This window comes from Adiantum capillus-veneris, chromosome 8, assembly GCF_014529385.1.
Source record: "Adiantum capillus-veneris isolate H3 chromosome 8, ASM1452938v2, whole genome shotgun sequence".
Lineage (NCBI taxonomy): Eukaryota > Viridiplantae > Streptophyta > Polypodiopsida > Polypodiales > Pteridaceae > Adiantum > Adiantum capillus-veneris.
Window position 1 is genome coordinate 24,087,126 of NC_140938.1, and position 17,063 is coordinate 24,104,188.

The 17,063-nt window shown below is 43.1% G+C and overlaps 1 pseudogene; it reads right to left on the minus strand.

Moving 5' to 3' along the window:
* Window positions 1-7,400: 7,400 nt before the first annotated feature.
* LOC147451810 (uncharacterized) lies at window positions 7,401-8,708 on the minus strand (annotated as a pseudogene).
* Between the last annotated feature and the right edge of the window lie 8,355 nt (window positions 8,709-17,063).

A 17,063-nucleotide genomic window follows, 5' to 3' on the forward strand; every position in this document is an offset into this window, starting at 1 on the left:
GGGAACGAGGCTGGAACGGTAAACCTACAATATGCTTAAATTAAGCTGGATTAAACCTATATGTTAGTAGAGAGCCATACACACCCATTAGTTGAAGTAGAATCTTATTTAGACATGCTTTTCAGTAATACTTAAGGCTTACACAAGGGAGGGATGCCAGATGGAGCTCAACACTCCTTGAGGGAGGGATGGAGCTTGAGCCTTGAGGCTTGAACTTCAATGAAGGCTTGGAGCCTTGAGGCCCGAGGGAGAGGGAGAGAATTTTTTGAGGGAGAGGGAGAGGGAGAGGGTAAGGTTGAGAGCTTGAGAGTGATGGAGCTTGAGGCTTGAACTTTGAAGCCTTGGGGGAAAGGGAGAGAAATCCTTGAGGGAGAGGTGAGGTAGAGAGCTTGAGAGAGAGGTTTTGAATCCCTTCTTTATATAGGAGAGGATGGAAATAACATCCCCCCAAAAGTTCAAAAGAACTATCCCAAAAATAGCCATATTTTCAAAATTTGGTGTTTCGGATCTGCCATTCCACATTCCGGTTATGCCTAGGAAGGGAACGGCGTTCCATTCCAGTTTTCGTTTTGAGGAGGCGCCAAGATTGGGAACGCGTTTCGAGAACGAGAGGGCCCCGTTCCTTGTTACTCTGGTCTATGACCACAACCCAAATGGCATCATTTCCACGACTAGTATTTGGCAAACCAACAATAAAATCCATAGAAATACTCTTATCACTTTGTGTCACGGATTTTCAATGGATGTAGCATGCCAGTTTTCTTAAGGCGCTCTACCTTATTGACCTGACACTAAGTGCATCTCTTCACATAGCTCTCTATGTAAGAGCGCATCCTTGGCCAATAGAAATATCATTTGACCAATGCTAAAGTTCTCTAGATGCCTGGGTGCGTGTCCAACACTAGGAACATCATGTCATTCGAACAAAATTCTTTGTTGAACCTCATCGATTTTTGGCCCACAGACTTCTCCATTTCTAAACAATCCTCCACCTCTAATGGAATATTGTCGTTGTCTCGTCTCTCCAACACGAATCACTTGGGTCTCCCAATCACCCGAGCCTGTACGCGAGTCATGCCCCACTTCAACCTTGTTCCATATTTTGCCCAAATAGCTATCAAAATGACATATCCCTCAGAGAGAGAGATAGAAATCCATCGAGATTTCAGCCATAGACAAGACATTAACCTCAGGAATCCGCCTGCATGCATCAACAATTCGATTGCAGAACCCTATTCTATAATGGATCTCAAAGTGAAACTCTTGCATAAGCCCAACCGAGCTGGCCTTCCGGCCTCTTAGATCACCTTATCATAGACGGAGCGCAAAGAGTGATGTTCTATCCATGCAACAAAGATAGATCCATACAAATAGTGTCTCCAAGTCCTCAAAGTGTGGACCATAGCGTATAGCTCTTTTTCATACATTGAATAACGCATTTCAGTGTCAGAAAGTTTTTTACTTTCATATGCAATAAGGTCCATCCTAATACATTGTTGCATCCATCACATAATCACTAGCATCCATTTCAACTACAAAAGGTTTGCTAGGATCCAAAATGTGCAATATTAACACAGCAATCACCCAAGTGCTTTAGTGTTTGAAAGCTCTAGTTGAGACGCTCATCCCAGATAACAGGGGGGTTACCTTTAAGGTGAGGTCCCAAAGTCTTCGGCCTTTTCACCCCTCCTTTTGAAAGTTGCATAAGCGGAGCAGCAGCTTTAGAATAATCTTTGATAAATTTGCGAAAGAATCCTGTAAAGCCTGGTAAGGACTTTACTTGGTGCACATTCTTCAAAATGGGCCAACTTTGTACTTTATCTAAATTTTTGGGGTCAACGCGAATTACGTTGCAAGAAATGATATAACCCGAATACAGAATCTCTTTCTTAAAAAATTTGCACGTAGAGGCTTTAACATAAAGCTTCTCCGCTCTCAATACCTCGAGAACATCACGTATATGTGCCAATTGCTCAAACAAACTCTGGCTATAAATCAAGATATCATCAAGAAATACAACGACGAAGTTTCCTAGAAATTGCCTTAGAAAATCATTCTTTGTTTGTTGAAACGTAGCTAGAGCGTTGGTCAAACCAAAAGGAAAGACCAAAAATTCATAGTGACCATAATGCGTATGTGTTCGGTGCACAGCGGCTCTTCTACAGCATGCAATTCAGTTCCAGTTTATTGGGAAACGACCTCTATAGCATGCAGTCCAAGTTTAGTGTGCATGGCACATCTTTTATTTAAGGCTTCTTTTTTAATCAATACTAGCAAGAAAGAGAATATACAAGCGTGCTTTTTATTACTGTGTCGAGACGCTTCTGTCTCTCTCTCATTCTGTATTTTTTCTGCTCCTCCACACCATGGTTTCTCCCCGGTATCACCCACCATAGCCCCCGTTGTACAGTATGGAAACCTGTTTTAGAAACATCTTCTAGTTTGATTCGTATTTGATGATAGCCCGATCGTAGAACTATCTTCATAAAATACAAGGCTCCATGGAGTCAATCTATCAGATCATCCATAAGCGGGAGCGGATATCTATTCTTGACAGTGAGCTTATTCAATCCCTTGTAATTTAGGCAAAATTTCATAGTGTTATCCTTCTTTTGCATATAGTCAATCACACTGTCCCCATTATGTTTCCTACATGTAAATCCATTGGTTCCAGTCCACAAAGATGTTTGCTTAGAAAAAACTATCTCAACTTTACTTCATTTTATTCCAATATTGATTTAGTATGAACTCTCCTTGATCACAAGGAGATAGCTCACGTTTCTACAAAGGAGCTGTGTGTTTCTATGTACAATGTTGGCCCATTTCTATGAGGTAGCTTAGTTCATTTCTATGGACATATGATGTGACTCACCCGGAGGGTTACTCCAGGAGGTGTAGTACTTATTGTTGTATGGGCAGCCAATGACAACGGGTGGAGTGAACATCCATCGAAAGAAGTTTCTACGATCCGGAGTATTGGAATAATTATGAAGTAGTGTTGTATGTTGAGTTTTTTAATAAAGAACTATGTGTTATGAACAACCATGTGGTAGTAATTAGGAAACAAGATTAAAGTGTGAGTGTGGGGGTGGAAAGTGGGGACTGGCTCAAATTGTCATGCTAATGGATGGGTGGTCTTGATTAGTCGAGAAACTCTCCACTCCCTATTCGTTTAGCAAAACCAAAATTAGAGCCTCATTGTGCCAAGAGTCAAGAAGTCTCAAATGGTTTGTGCCTCTGAAAGCTATGGGGAAAAAGGCATTTGAGTTTCTCTCTTTTAGAAGATGAGATCTAGGAACATTTAAATATTTGTAAGCGATCATGCTTCCCTTGTGAGATAGGACTAGGAAACTTATTTAATGGCTCAAGCTCGAGTTACCTTGTGAAGGAAGCCTGTCCATTGGAATCAATACTATCTTGACCATGTGTTTTTTTTTTTTTTACAATTTGGCCTAGTGACGTGTCAGGTAACCTCCAGTTGCCAAGAGAAATTGGTGATGAGACGGGGACCTCACACCTATAAACTGAGCAAACTCTCAATCAAAATCTCAACCATAATTTGCATTGATGATGCCAAAGTGGGAGATCACCTCGACCACTACACAATAATAACCATGATCAATTGTAACAAATCGATGCTCGTATATACATAAAATGGCTCTATAAATTATGTATAGTGTATCCACAACTCAAATATGTGCATAAACGAGCACCAAACAAGCGTTATGCAAGGAGAAAAGCATCACTAAACCAAGTGAGCTCCAATCGGGGATAAACAGTTAAACCGAGCATAAGTGCAATGTCATAAAATTTAATATCTAACCCACCCAAATGATTTTCCCATATTAAACTAGTCACTTAATGTGGGAGAATAATTGGGAACAAGAGTTACAATATAGACATGTGCTTATGGATCTATCTCAGCACGGGACCAAAGTCAATGGGTCCAAATGAGAGATGGTTTGTCAAAGAGAAATGCTAGCTAATGGAGCTTGAAAGACCTTGGGGTTAGCTTCATTAAAGACCTCCAAAGGTTAGTGCTAAAAGTCCTTAGACCTGGGACCTTAGGCAAGCTAGGGTTGTGCTTGAGGTGGGAACCCGGCCCAAGTTTGAGGTGCTTGTCGTGCTTATTACGGTCCTCAACAGTTGTCAAGTTCTCTAATTCTCTCTCTTGCAAAGTATTGATCATGCCGAGTTAATTAATTATAATGGTTATGTTGCTACCTCTAATCAAGTTCACCCTCTATTTTCTCAAAGTAGTCTCATAAAAATGCTCACTATAGTTTTCTTAATTCCGCTATTCTCAATGTTCATAGGACATTTCCATTACATTGGTATCATAGCTATTGGTTTCTCTTTTCTTGCTTAAGAAGAGAGGTCCTTAAGTTGTTCATAAAAGGTTGGACATGTTTATTGCAAGAGGGTAAGTGGGACAAGGATCTATTATCCTGGTTGTAAAGGACTTAGTTTGAGGTACACCGTTGGGGAGCTATAGACTTAATAATGGAGTCTCTCGGGGCTTGCGTTTGGCTTAACCATTATTAAGCTACTAGCAAGCTCAACAGGAACCATAATCAACCTGGCAATGTTAGACCCTCTCCACTATTCTTTGCAATCAACAGTCTCTAAACCACGGGTGTGGCTTCTTGAGAACTAATTTTCAAAGGTAAAGAAGAGTAGCAACTAAGATTTTTGAGTGTACCAAAGCACAAAGTAGCATACACATAAGTTAATTAGCATGGCTAACAATAATCAAGAGAGAAGAATGAATATTGACAACTTTGATTTTGCACATGGAGGTGCTACTGATGATGCCCCAATGTTTGTGAACTATCTTGTTACTAGGTTGCAACAAGCTATGAGCAACCCTGCCTTGCAAGCCAAAGTTACTCAACAACTTCATGCTTATGGGACTTCCTTTCCTCTCCAAGAAGAGAGAGAGCATAGGAAGCCTCTTGTCGAGACTTCCAAAAGAAGACTCTCTCCGATAAGAGAAGAGGAGGAATCCAATGAACGAGAAAGAAGTGAATCTCTAAATTCCTCTGAAGATGTGGCTCCACAAAGATAGCAGTCTCGACAATCGCCAAGATTATCCTATAGTCCTTCTCCTTGTCACTCCAAAATGGAAAAGAGGAAACAAAGGAAGAAAAGGGCAAGAAAGAGGTCGCCCTCTTCTCCTTCCTCCTCTTCTAACAAAATCAGGGGATATTCTCCTAGAGAATACAGGAGGAGAGGACATCGCAAATCCTACCCTGCTTGGAAAAGGTCCCAAAAGCTTAAGAAGTTCAAATAGTATCTATTTTCTCACCTATGTTGACACCTTTTGGTCCTACTGACAAAGTATTGGCCTTCATCCAGCAATTCGATGTGGCCTTTGGAGACAAGGGCTTCACACAGTCCTCCAAGCTATGCCATGTAGCTATGCACTTTCAAAAATTTGTTCTTCAATGGTGGGCTAGTCTCCACGGGAATGGCAAAGACCCAAGGACATGGAGAACTCTACGAGTTTCCATAATGAAGGAATTCCTTGCAAGCATCCCAAGGACAAAATGCTTATTGAATGGAGAAGTTTGAAGCTACTCTCCTACGAAATATATCCACAAATATGTAGACAAGTTTTGGGATTTACATCTCAAAGCTACTGTCTTTCAAAAGATAGACTTCGTCGAGAAAAAGCAACAATTTTGTGCGGGATTACCTAAAGTAATGGCCAAGTATGTCAACTCCCAACGGCCTAGTTCTATCACTGAAGTCATCCACCACACTATGGTTGCATCTCATATCAACTTCCAACAAGGGACTAAAAGGAATGCCAAGCCCATGGAAAACAAAGATCAAAATGATGAAAAGGGAAGAAGAATGCTCAAAGTTTTTCCCAAGGCAATTCCAACAACAACAACAATAGCAAGACCAAGGAGAAAGGAGTTTACCAAGGTAAAAACAAACTCTCTCTTGAAGAGCTAGAGGCTTTTTGCAAGGATCACAAATGCTTTAAGTGTAAGGAGCAAGGACATGGCTATTGTTATTGCCCCAAAAGAAATGCCCGCAATGAGACTCCTAGAGCTTCCACGGTTGAAGCTCTAAAGGAGGATGCTCATTGCAAAGGATCATCCCTTTCCTATGCTTGGTGAGAGGTGAGGGAGAATGATTCCTTCATACTTTTTGACCCTGGATCTACTTGTTAGGGTTTAAACCTACTTCCATCCTATGCCTATGTGAACTACCCCTTATGGTGCTACTTTTACACTTTAGTGGGAAACATGCCTACACCTAGCATGCCACATGGAGCAGACACTTATTCTAAAGCTCCTCATGCACATTACACCTAGCTACCTATGTGGATGCATTAGCATCTGCCACCTCCACTGCTTGCATGGATTACTCCATCTATAAATGAAGAAGCATTGTACAAATAATAAAATTATCAACCTACATATTTTTGTGTTATTTTGTACTTGGCTTGCTTACATCAGTTTTAAAGTAGTGCATTAACGTATTGTTCTAATTATGTATGCAAATAATTTTTTTTTGTCCTAATCGAGCCTTACAAGTGGTATCACAGCGATTGTGAGAGTCATTATAATTATTATTAGCATTAGCATTGTAAATATCGTTTATTGTATCCTTTTTGCATGTCTGCAATTTTCAATTAGTTTTTCATCTCATTGTGTTAATTTTTAGCCTACTTTGTTGAATCGTAACTCTCATGTGCTTAAATCACATGTCATTTGGATCTTCTATAAAGCTCTAGAAATTTTTTCAATTTTCAGTTTTTTTAAAGCCTGCTTGGTCTTTGGGTTTGAAGCTCATCATTATCCTTATATTAGGCATGTGTGTGTAAATAACTTAAATAACTGTGTGGGAACCATTTTCTTTGTCTTTTGGAAGTTTTTCATATTTTAGACTAATAAAAAATTGGGGCAACTGGTGCAGAAGGGAAAGTGACACTCAGGCCTGTGTCACACTGGGACACCCGACAGCCTGTAATTCGTGAGTGTGGACACACAAGAGGTGTCACACCAGGTCACCCAGCAAATTTGCACGCATCTTAGTAGGGAATTGGCGCTAGCCAAGTGGAAAGCTCCCCAGCGATCGTGCTGACCTGCAGAGTCCGAAACCTGTCCGCAAGCACCCGCCATCACTTTTGCAGATGGCCTCCCAATTTGCGAAGTTGGCCAGGGGGTTGAGGCTGCCCCTCTGACACTCACGCAAGGCCATGTTTCACTTTTTGGAAAGCAGATCATTGCTTGCCACCTAAGCATGGCCAACGTTTGCCCGTCCTAGTGTGACACCAACCTCATTAGTGCTACCAGCTATCCATTCTTGGCCACACACCCGTCGATTCACGACTGCTGACCAATTCCGTTGAAGCTACGTGTCCCTCGGCAGCACTGGCTTTCTCAGCTCCCGCTTGTGAATCATAGGTGAGCTTGTGCCCTAGACTCTGTAGTCCATACTGCCAATGTTCAACCAGCCTTGTCATTACCTTGGTATTGGTTTGCTCCTCCTCGCCATCGAAGCATGCTCACCACTCGCCTCGCACTGCCCTCATCCTCTGCATATCCTCCTGGTTCACCAGTCTAGCTACCCATGGCCATTTTCAAATCGACTGTCCCTGGCTCCAGCTTGGCAATAATCATCAAGAACCTTCAGAAGGTGCAGCTCGCAAGTCGCCAAGCCCAAGGCAGCAAGGCTTGCCTCGACCATTTGTGATTTTGCTTGAACTAAAATGTTCTTCTTTCTCGGCCGCTCTCGATCTGAGCCTCGATCATTTTGTTCTCAAGCTGCAGTCCGCTACGCTGCTCGCCAGTTGATTGGAGTCAATGCGCTGCTCTTGACCGCAGGTCCTCACTGTGCGCGAGTCCCATCGTCATCTTGCTTCAACCACTCTCGGGCATCATCATCATCCATGCTCTGTTTTAGCTGGTCGATACTTGCAGAAAGGGACTGCTTCCATAGCAAACAAAAATCTCAAACCCCCTTGCAAAGGGATCATTCCCACATGCAATTGGCACGTCAAGCTCTTTGATAAGAGTTGTTCCCATGCTACAGCCTTTTCCTTGGGCCTTAAGCCTCTTGCAAGCCATAAGAAATCCCCACGTGGTGTTGTATGTCACACTAGAGTGTATGAGGTATATTTGTATGAAGACACAACACACACAATGTGAATCAACGTTGAAACATATGTTTATCTATGTATCTTTGAAGATACCTCTATGAGTATGCCAACCCATGTAAGAGGATCAGACATTGCCGTGATACATGGTAAGACCTTCCTCATGAGTCACCAGATTATGCACACTCGGACACTCACAACACTTGAAAGATATGTGTATTTTACTCCATTTTTCGGGAAGATTGCATCCTTATTATTCTGGGAAAACAACGTCAATGAAGAACGGCACGACTACATGATGACAACATACAAAGCCGACATCGACGATAACGAACCACGACTACAACATGAGGAATGAGAATCACATTACGCTAAGGATGTACGATATTGAATTTTATATACTACACTGCCCCATCCCACTTGCATGATGTATCCGAATGTGAGTGAGACATGATGTATCCAATTTGAGAACCATGTAGTACGCATCCAAATGTGAACCCATGCATCAACCTAAGGAAGCCTTGTATGAACCATGACCTGTTGAAACCATTGAGATCGAGGCATGATGTATCTTAAGCAATCCTATGATGAAATCAAGTTTAAGGGGGTGATTGTTACGGTTTAAACCTACTTCCATCATATGTCTATGTGAACTACCCCTTATGGTGCTACTCTCACACTTTAGTGGGAAACATGCCTACACCTAGTCTCATAAAAAAGAATATCTAACTTTACCAAATGATTTTCTCATATTAAACTGATCATTTAACGTGGGAGAATAAACGGGAACAAGAGTTAGAATAGAGACATGTGCTTCTAGACTTATCTCAACACGGGACCAAAAAGGAGAGATGGTTACTGAAGGGGATCGGGGAGCACCACAGACGGAGAGTGAGAGAGAGAAGGAGACACACACACGATGTGGGTGGGGAGACTGTGAAGTGGCAACTCCCCCTATACAGTATACTCACTATAAGTATAGGGTAACAGTGGGCGGACGCCCATGATCTGGGCGACCGGTCAAGGCACATAGGCCTTAACCCCAACAACCTCCCACTTAAAGGCCAATGTGCCTTTAAGCAAGATCTACTAGTGTACAACTAATAGAAGGTGAGATATTCTCTCAACCTATGCCCACTGGCTCTCGATGAGCTAGTGCATCCGGCTCTACTGATAGACAAACATCCCACTGCGGAAGCCACACAGAGCTAGCTCCAAGCTCTGCAAAGAGTCTACAAGAGCTCATGCACTCCTGCAAGTATCGGTCCAATACCTGCAAACCTCCCTTATGCTCTATGCCGAGATCAGTCATCGAACAACCCTGCTACAAATGCTCCCACTGCAGCTGCTATGTCGGGCCTCGAGATCAGCATCTCGTACATGAGGACACTGAACGTTGATGCAACCCTGGCAATCTCTGCCACCTCCAACTCAGAACTCAACTCATGGCAATCCTGTCCCCTATCATAGAGACCATGGCACTCTGACTCCGAGCTCTAGAGTGACTCCTCGTGCCCACCACATATCACATGTGTACCAAGAGTATCCATCTGTCCTGAATCTGCATCAAGCTCTGGCATAAGCATATCAAGAAATGACTCCACAATAGCCGACATCTTAGCATCCATGTGAGTCATCTCTGTCATCACCTCTGATGACTCATCCTACTGTGACTCACTAGAGCTGTCCCACTCTACCTGTGCATCCATAGATGCAACCTGCACAACAAAGTCACTGCTTTGCACTCCATGCAAAGCATCCTGCAACCCACAAGCAAAAGAGACTCGCCTGCTCTCTCGCTCTCTACCTGGTTGCATGATCACAAAGACAACATCGTCTCTCCTGTGATCCACATGCAATGGGTAACCTGTACCACTCCTGGCACCTCTCACAATCACTAGCGAACCCAAATGCATCACAAAATCTCGCTCTCGTAGCGAAATCTGACATCCACTATCCCGTAACTGTCTGACTGAGATCAAATCCCGTCTCAGATCTGGCACATAACGCACATGACGCAAGGTAAATCTCATACCACTGGGCAAGGACAAACATATTTCTCCTGCACCCTCAATGTCATACACAAAACCATCAGCCATGTGCACACAACCAAGTCTCCCACTAGAAAACGTGCTAAACCACTCACGATGCGACGTGACATGGAAAGTAGCATCTAAATCTAGTAACCAATGTGAAGACAATGTGCAATCCGATATGCAATCCGTAGACATAAGATCGTCTGAAGACAAGCTAGATGTAAATGTGACATCGCCGTCACAAGCATACTCAGTAACCACCATACTGATCTCACTAGCATCTGTCGTGCCCAAATCTGCATCACGCATTTGTCGCCTCCGTTGTCTCAAACGCCTGAAACATCGACGCCTAATGTGCCCTCTATGTCCACAATGCCAACATGTCAAGTCTCTATGCCGTCGAGACTTGTGTGTGGGACCAATCTCTCCCATGGACATAGAAGTGGGACTAGACTCCCCTGTAGACATGGATGTCGCGTACATAGCATGTAAACTCTGCCATAAAGCATGAGTTGTAGTCTCCCTCGAGACCTGCCAGTCAACAGACTCAACCAGATGCAAACGAATCGTAGACATGGCTAACTCATCAAGATCCTGCCAATCATCATCACGCATAGACTTGGGCTTCGTCGATAAACCACGCAAGGGTTTATCCTACCCCAAATCCGCCAATGCAACAAGCATATGCTCCTTCCAAGCAACAAAATCTGCACCATCAAACTGTGTCAGACCATAACGTTGGAAGTCAAATGAAAAATCAGCCATAATGCTCGCAAAAGAGCAACCAACAATGAGTAGCAAATGTCAACCAAATTAGCCCTAAACTGGCTCGAATCGCATCAACAAAAGTCTGCAAATATGGCTGCAAATCATCCCCAAAACAGCCCCAAAATTCAGCTCTTAAACAGCTACATAAACAAGTCACAAACGTGTCCCAGATCAGCCTACAACTGAGCCATACATGCACACCTGCAAAGAGGAAACAATGGCTGAAAATTCAGCGCCCAAATAAGCCCTCAAACCTGCCTGTAAACTTGTAAACCTGTAGCTGAAACCTGTTGAAAAACCTCAAGCCATTAGTGCTCGAATCCGGCTACGTAGCTCGTAGCCACACAAGCATACATCACAACATTCACTCTTGTGAGTGTGTCAAGATAACTGTACGCCTGTCAAACCGTGAGCGAATCACCAAGCCCACACTGTGTGGTAGCGATGCATACACATGCACAAGAGCTCCCGCAATGTCAATACAAGCCTCGCATGCTCTAGTATCACACTGCAATCTGTGAGCTAATCACCAAGCCCACACTGTGCGGTATCGATGCATACACACGCACAAATCTCCCATCTGCTGAGAACACCACACGCAAATGCTGAGTGCAACCCGCAATCTCTACCTAGATCGCATAAATGATACGCATAAAACTCTTGAGAAAAATTCACCAAAGTTTCGTCAGTAAAACGGCCACAAAACCAGTAACCAAACTGATTGCACACTCAAAACCATGAGCAACCAAAGCGCATCAAACCACACTCCAAATGCATGCACCAATCTCCACACTTTGCATACATCATTGCAAACACCTGCAAATCTAGTACACAAATATCTGCTCTACCTGTGAGTGCCAAAAAACATGCTCGAGGTATACATTGCCGAGCTCAAAATGCAATCACATTAGTCTCTCTGAGCATCAAACCACATAAGGCATACATCGTATCCTCCCACCTGTGAGGAAACTTGCAGCAAATATCACTCTCACATCTGAGAGCAAACCATGTGTGGAATCCTTGACACACAATAAACAACTACTGCTGCAAAAAATTCAGCGTTCAGAATTTTAAAATTCTGATATGACGAGCGCGTCTGGAGCATGCCAAAACCCTAAGGTAGACTCCTGGATCACATGTATCTGAGTCCGGGTGTAAAAGCTATGCCAAAAACCTCCGTTTTGACCCAAAAACGCAGCATTAACTGCCAAAAGAGGGCTGAAAAATGCAGCTCCTCAACCATACCTCGAATGAGGTTTCTGATGGCTCGAATGGCTTCAAAAGGGGGGTAAAACGCCAGGACACCTGGCACGCTCTCGGAAAGCTGAATTTGCCGATGCCGAAGTCGAAACCCTGTTTGCACTCTTGAAAGTGCGCGCGCGGACGCGATTTCGGGAATGAAACTGGCTCTCCGCTGTCGTCATGACTGTGCACACACGCGCTCCCTCCGCACCTACGCTCTGATACCAATTGAAGGGGATCGGGGAGCACCACAGACGGAGAGTGAGAGAGAGAAGGAGACACGCACACGATGTGGGTGGGGAGACTGTGAAGTGGCAGCTCCCCCTATACAGTATACTCACTATAAGTATAGGGTAACAGTGGGCGGGCGCCCATGATCTGGGCGACCGGTCAAGGCACATAGGCCTTAACCCCAACAGTTACATCTCAATAAGGATCCAAAAGGAGGTAGTCTATCAAAGAGCAATGTGCAACTAATGAAGCTTAAAAGACCTTAAGGTTAGCTTCATTAAAGACCTCCAATGGTTAGTGTTAAAAGTCCTTTGACCTTAAGCAAGCTAAGGATGAACTTGAGGTGGGAACCCGACCTAAACTTAAGCAAGCTAGGGCTGTCCTTCAGGTGGGAACCTTAAGCAAGCTAGGGTTGTCCTTGAGGTGGGAACCTTAAGCAAGCTAGGGGTGTGCTTGAGGTGAGAACTCGACCTAAACTTAAGCAAGCTTGATGTGGGAACTCGACCTAAAATTAAGCCAGCTAAGGCTGTGCTTGAGGTGGGAACCCCTCCTAAGGTGCTTGTCATGCTTGATGACTAAGGTACTTGAGGTACTTGTCACATTTAATGAGGAAGTTGCTTGAGAAGCTTCATATGCATGGGGGGTAAGATGCTTGAGTCAAAAAGAGAACCTACTCACTTAATGAGGAAGTTGCTTGAGAAACTTCCTATGCATAAAAATCTCAAAGTTAGGGGAATTCTAAAAGAGCACATGGGACACATGTCAGACTCTCACTAAGCTTAACCACATGGTGTGCTTGAATGCTATTAGTTGGACTAAAGAGGGTTCCAATGAGATTCTACTTCCATCTAACAAATATCTAGATATTTTCAAGCTCTCTCTCTCTAAGGGGTAAGGAGGACACTTGTCAAAAGACTACCCATATGCTTGACTGCATGCTGGATGTGATTGGCTAAGGGGAGAGGGGTCCAATGAACTTGTAGCAAGTAGAACTTTCGCCCAACGCAAGAAAGGGGGGTGCTAGGGGGATATACACCATCACACACACTCATTTGGACACCATTCTCACTTGGTGAAAGTTGAGGAACACCACCTCCTTCTCCAAGCTTGTGAGAGTGAAAGCCTACACCAACACTCTTGGCTATGGAATGCAATTCCAACCAAGAGTCATGCTTCAATGCTTAAGCTTTCCATCTTCTCCATCTCCATTACTATGCTATTATGTATGCTAGCAAGAAGAGTAATGATAAGTGAGGAACTATTTCTTTCTCCTATGGAATGTTTTTTCTTCCTCTTCCCTATACTCATTCCCCGCTAGCTCTCTCCACCTTCGAAGGTGTTTGAGGCCTTGGAACTAAGGCTTGGGATAGTTAATGCTTTCTACAAGTTTATGTTATGTTTGTGATGCATGAAGCTTTCCATCTTCATTGCATCACGTAGGTCACAAGGAACACAAAGATTGTATTGTACCAAGTCTCTCTTGATGGGAGAAACTATAATACAAATGCCTACAAGTTTATGTTAGGCTTGTGATGCACGAAGCTTTCCATCTTCATTGCATCACATAGGTCACAAGGAACACAAAGATTGTATTGTACCAAGTCTCTCTTGATGGGAGAAACTATCATACAAATGCCTATTGGAGGGGGGACCGGCTCCATATGAATCCGGTCCTCAACTATTGTCATGTTCTCTAAACTCTTTCTCTTGCAAAAGTATTGTTCATGCCATGTTAACTAAGTACCATGTTTATGTTGCTACCATCAATTAAGATCACCTGCTATGCTCACAAAGTAATCTCTCGAAAGTGCTTCACCTAATTTCCTAATTCAGCTACTCTCAAAATTCATAGGCCATTTCCATTACATTGGTATCAGAGCATTAGGTTTCTCTTTTCTTGCTTAAGAAGAGAGGTCCATAAGTAGCCTATTAATGGTTGATTTTGTTAATTATATTATGGTAAGTGGGACTAGGATCTATTATCTGTTTTGTTGAGCCCATTATGTGGGATATGGTGCACACCACGGGAGCTTTGGTCTTAGTAATGGAGTCTTTTATGGCTTTACCATTATTGAGCCATAAGAAGTTCGAAAGGAGCTATCCCTCGGCAACTTTGCTATGTTAGACTCACTCCACTACTCTCTATAATTAACCAATTCGAGCCATGGGTGTAGATACTTAAGTGCATATTTTCAAAGGCTAAGAGGAGTAGCAACTAAGGTTTTGAATTGCCAAAGCATACACTAAGTAAACACCTAAGTTTAACTAAGATGGCTGACAATAACCAAGAGAGGAGAATGAACATTGATAGCTTTGATTTGGCACATGAAGGTTTTAATGATGATGCCCCCATGTTTGTGGTCACCCTCTTCCTTCTTCTTCACCTTCCTCCTCTATCGATGAAAGCTATGGCTATTCTCTTAGAGAATACAAGAGAGTAGGACATTGCAAATCTTACCATGCATGGCGAAGGTCACAAAAGTTAAATAAGTTCAAAGAGGGAGGAAAGAGTATCTCTTTTCTCACATATGATGGCACCTTTGGTGCTACCGACAAAGTATTGGCCTTCATCCAACAATTTGATGCAGCCTTTGGAGACGAGGGCTTCACGGAGTCCTCCAAGCTACGCCATGTAGCTATGCACTTTCAAAAATCGGCTTGTCAATGGTGGGCTAGGCTTCGAGGCAATGGCGTAGCCCCAAAGACATGGAAAACTCTACGAGTTTCCATCATGAAGCAATTCCTTGCAAGTGATGCAAAGGAAAAAATGCTTACCAAAAGGTGAAGTTTAAAGCTTCTCTCTCATGAGTCTATCCACAAATATGTGGACAAGTTTTGGAATTTACATCTCAAGGCTATTGTCTTTCAAAAGATAGACTTTGCCGTGAAAAAAGAAACAATTCTGTGCGGGATTACCCAAAGAGATGGCCGAGTATGTCAACTCTCAATGGTCTGGTTCTATCACCAAAGTAATCCACCACACCATGGTTGCGTCGTGCATCAATTTCCAACAAGGGGCTAGACGGAATGTCAAGCCCATGGAAAACAAAGACAAAAGTGATGCCAAGAGGAAAACCAATGTCCAAAATTCTTACCAAGGCTATTCCAACAACAACAACAATCGGTCCAAGGATAAGGGAGTTTACAAAGGTAAATATAAACTCTCTCCTAAAGAGCTAGAAGCTTTTCGTAAGGACCACAAATGTTTTAAGTGTGGGGAGCAAGGCCATGGTTATCGTCCTTGGCCCAAGAGAATCGACCGCAATGAGACTCCTAGAGCCTCTATGTTTGAAGCTCCAAAAGAGGATGCTCATTGCCAAGGATTTCCCCTTTCCTATGCTTGGGGAAAGATGGAAGAGGATGATGCTTTTATTTTGATTGACCCTGGTTTAACTCACAACTTCATATCCATGGAGTTGACCACTATGCTAGGCATACAAGCCCACGAGATGGGAGATGCATTGAAAGCCAATGGAGCTATAAAGGGACAAGACGTCTCAGTTACTTCCTTAATTGGAAAATTAACGCTTCATGTCCAAATCTATGTGGACAAAAAGGATTTCTTCATCTTCCCTCTCAAACATGAGAATTTTATCGTTGGGGCACCATGGTTTAACCACATGGCTTCCAACATGAAGTTTCATGAAAGGAGAAGCTACTTCACCCATAGGGAAAAGAGCATGTACATAGATGCTAATGAGTCGGGAAACACCATATCCTTGCAATAAAGGGAATCAAGAGGAGTTAGAGTTGTCTAATTTTCTAAATGGATCCCAAGATGTTTTCATTGATGACATCCCTCATGAGCTAACTCTAAAATGAGGGATGATGACCATGCAATTGAGCTCCTACCAAGAAGCTCACCGCCTAACAAGCCTCCTTATCGAGTTTCACAAACTCAACAAGAGGAGATCATGAGGCAAGTGCATGATTTGGTGGAAAAAGGGATGGTGAGGCCTAGATCCTCTCCATTTTGTTCACCATTACTTTTAGTGCAAAAGAAAGACGACACATATCACATATGTGTCGACTATAGATCACTAAATAATATCACTATCAAAAATAAATTTCCCATGCTGCACATGGAAGATCTATTTGATAATTTACAAAGTTTTGGCCTGACAAATGCTCCAGATGCATTCAAACTCACGATGGACAAAAATCTTCAGGCCACTCAAAATCTCTTGAGGAGTACAAGCGACACCTCCAGGTAATTTTTCAAGTTGTGAGAGAAAATAAGCTTTTCATTAATCAAAAGAAAAGTGAATTTTTCCTACAAGAGATTCAATAGTTAGGTCAGTGTAGATAGTGTTGGCAGTGTCCTGTCCAACACCCAAATCAGCCATAAGGCGTCTGAGCCATACACACTCAACCGTAGCCGTGAAGATTGCCCTGTACTCAGCCTCACACCTCGAAGTGGCCACAGTAGGTTGCTTCTTGCTCAACCATGATATACATGAACTGCGAAGCATGAAACAAAAACCACTTGTGGACACTTGCGTGTCAAAACAACCAGCCCAATATGAGTCCAAAAAAGCATGTAAGTTTGGCAGCAATGATCCCCCCTTGGGATAAAACAAGCCAAGATGTAAAGTGCCACTAAGGTAGCGGAAAATCCTCTTGACAGCCTGCCAATGCTTAGACCCTGGGCTATGCATAAATCTGATGAC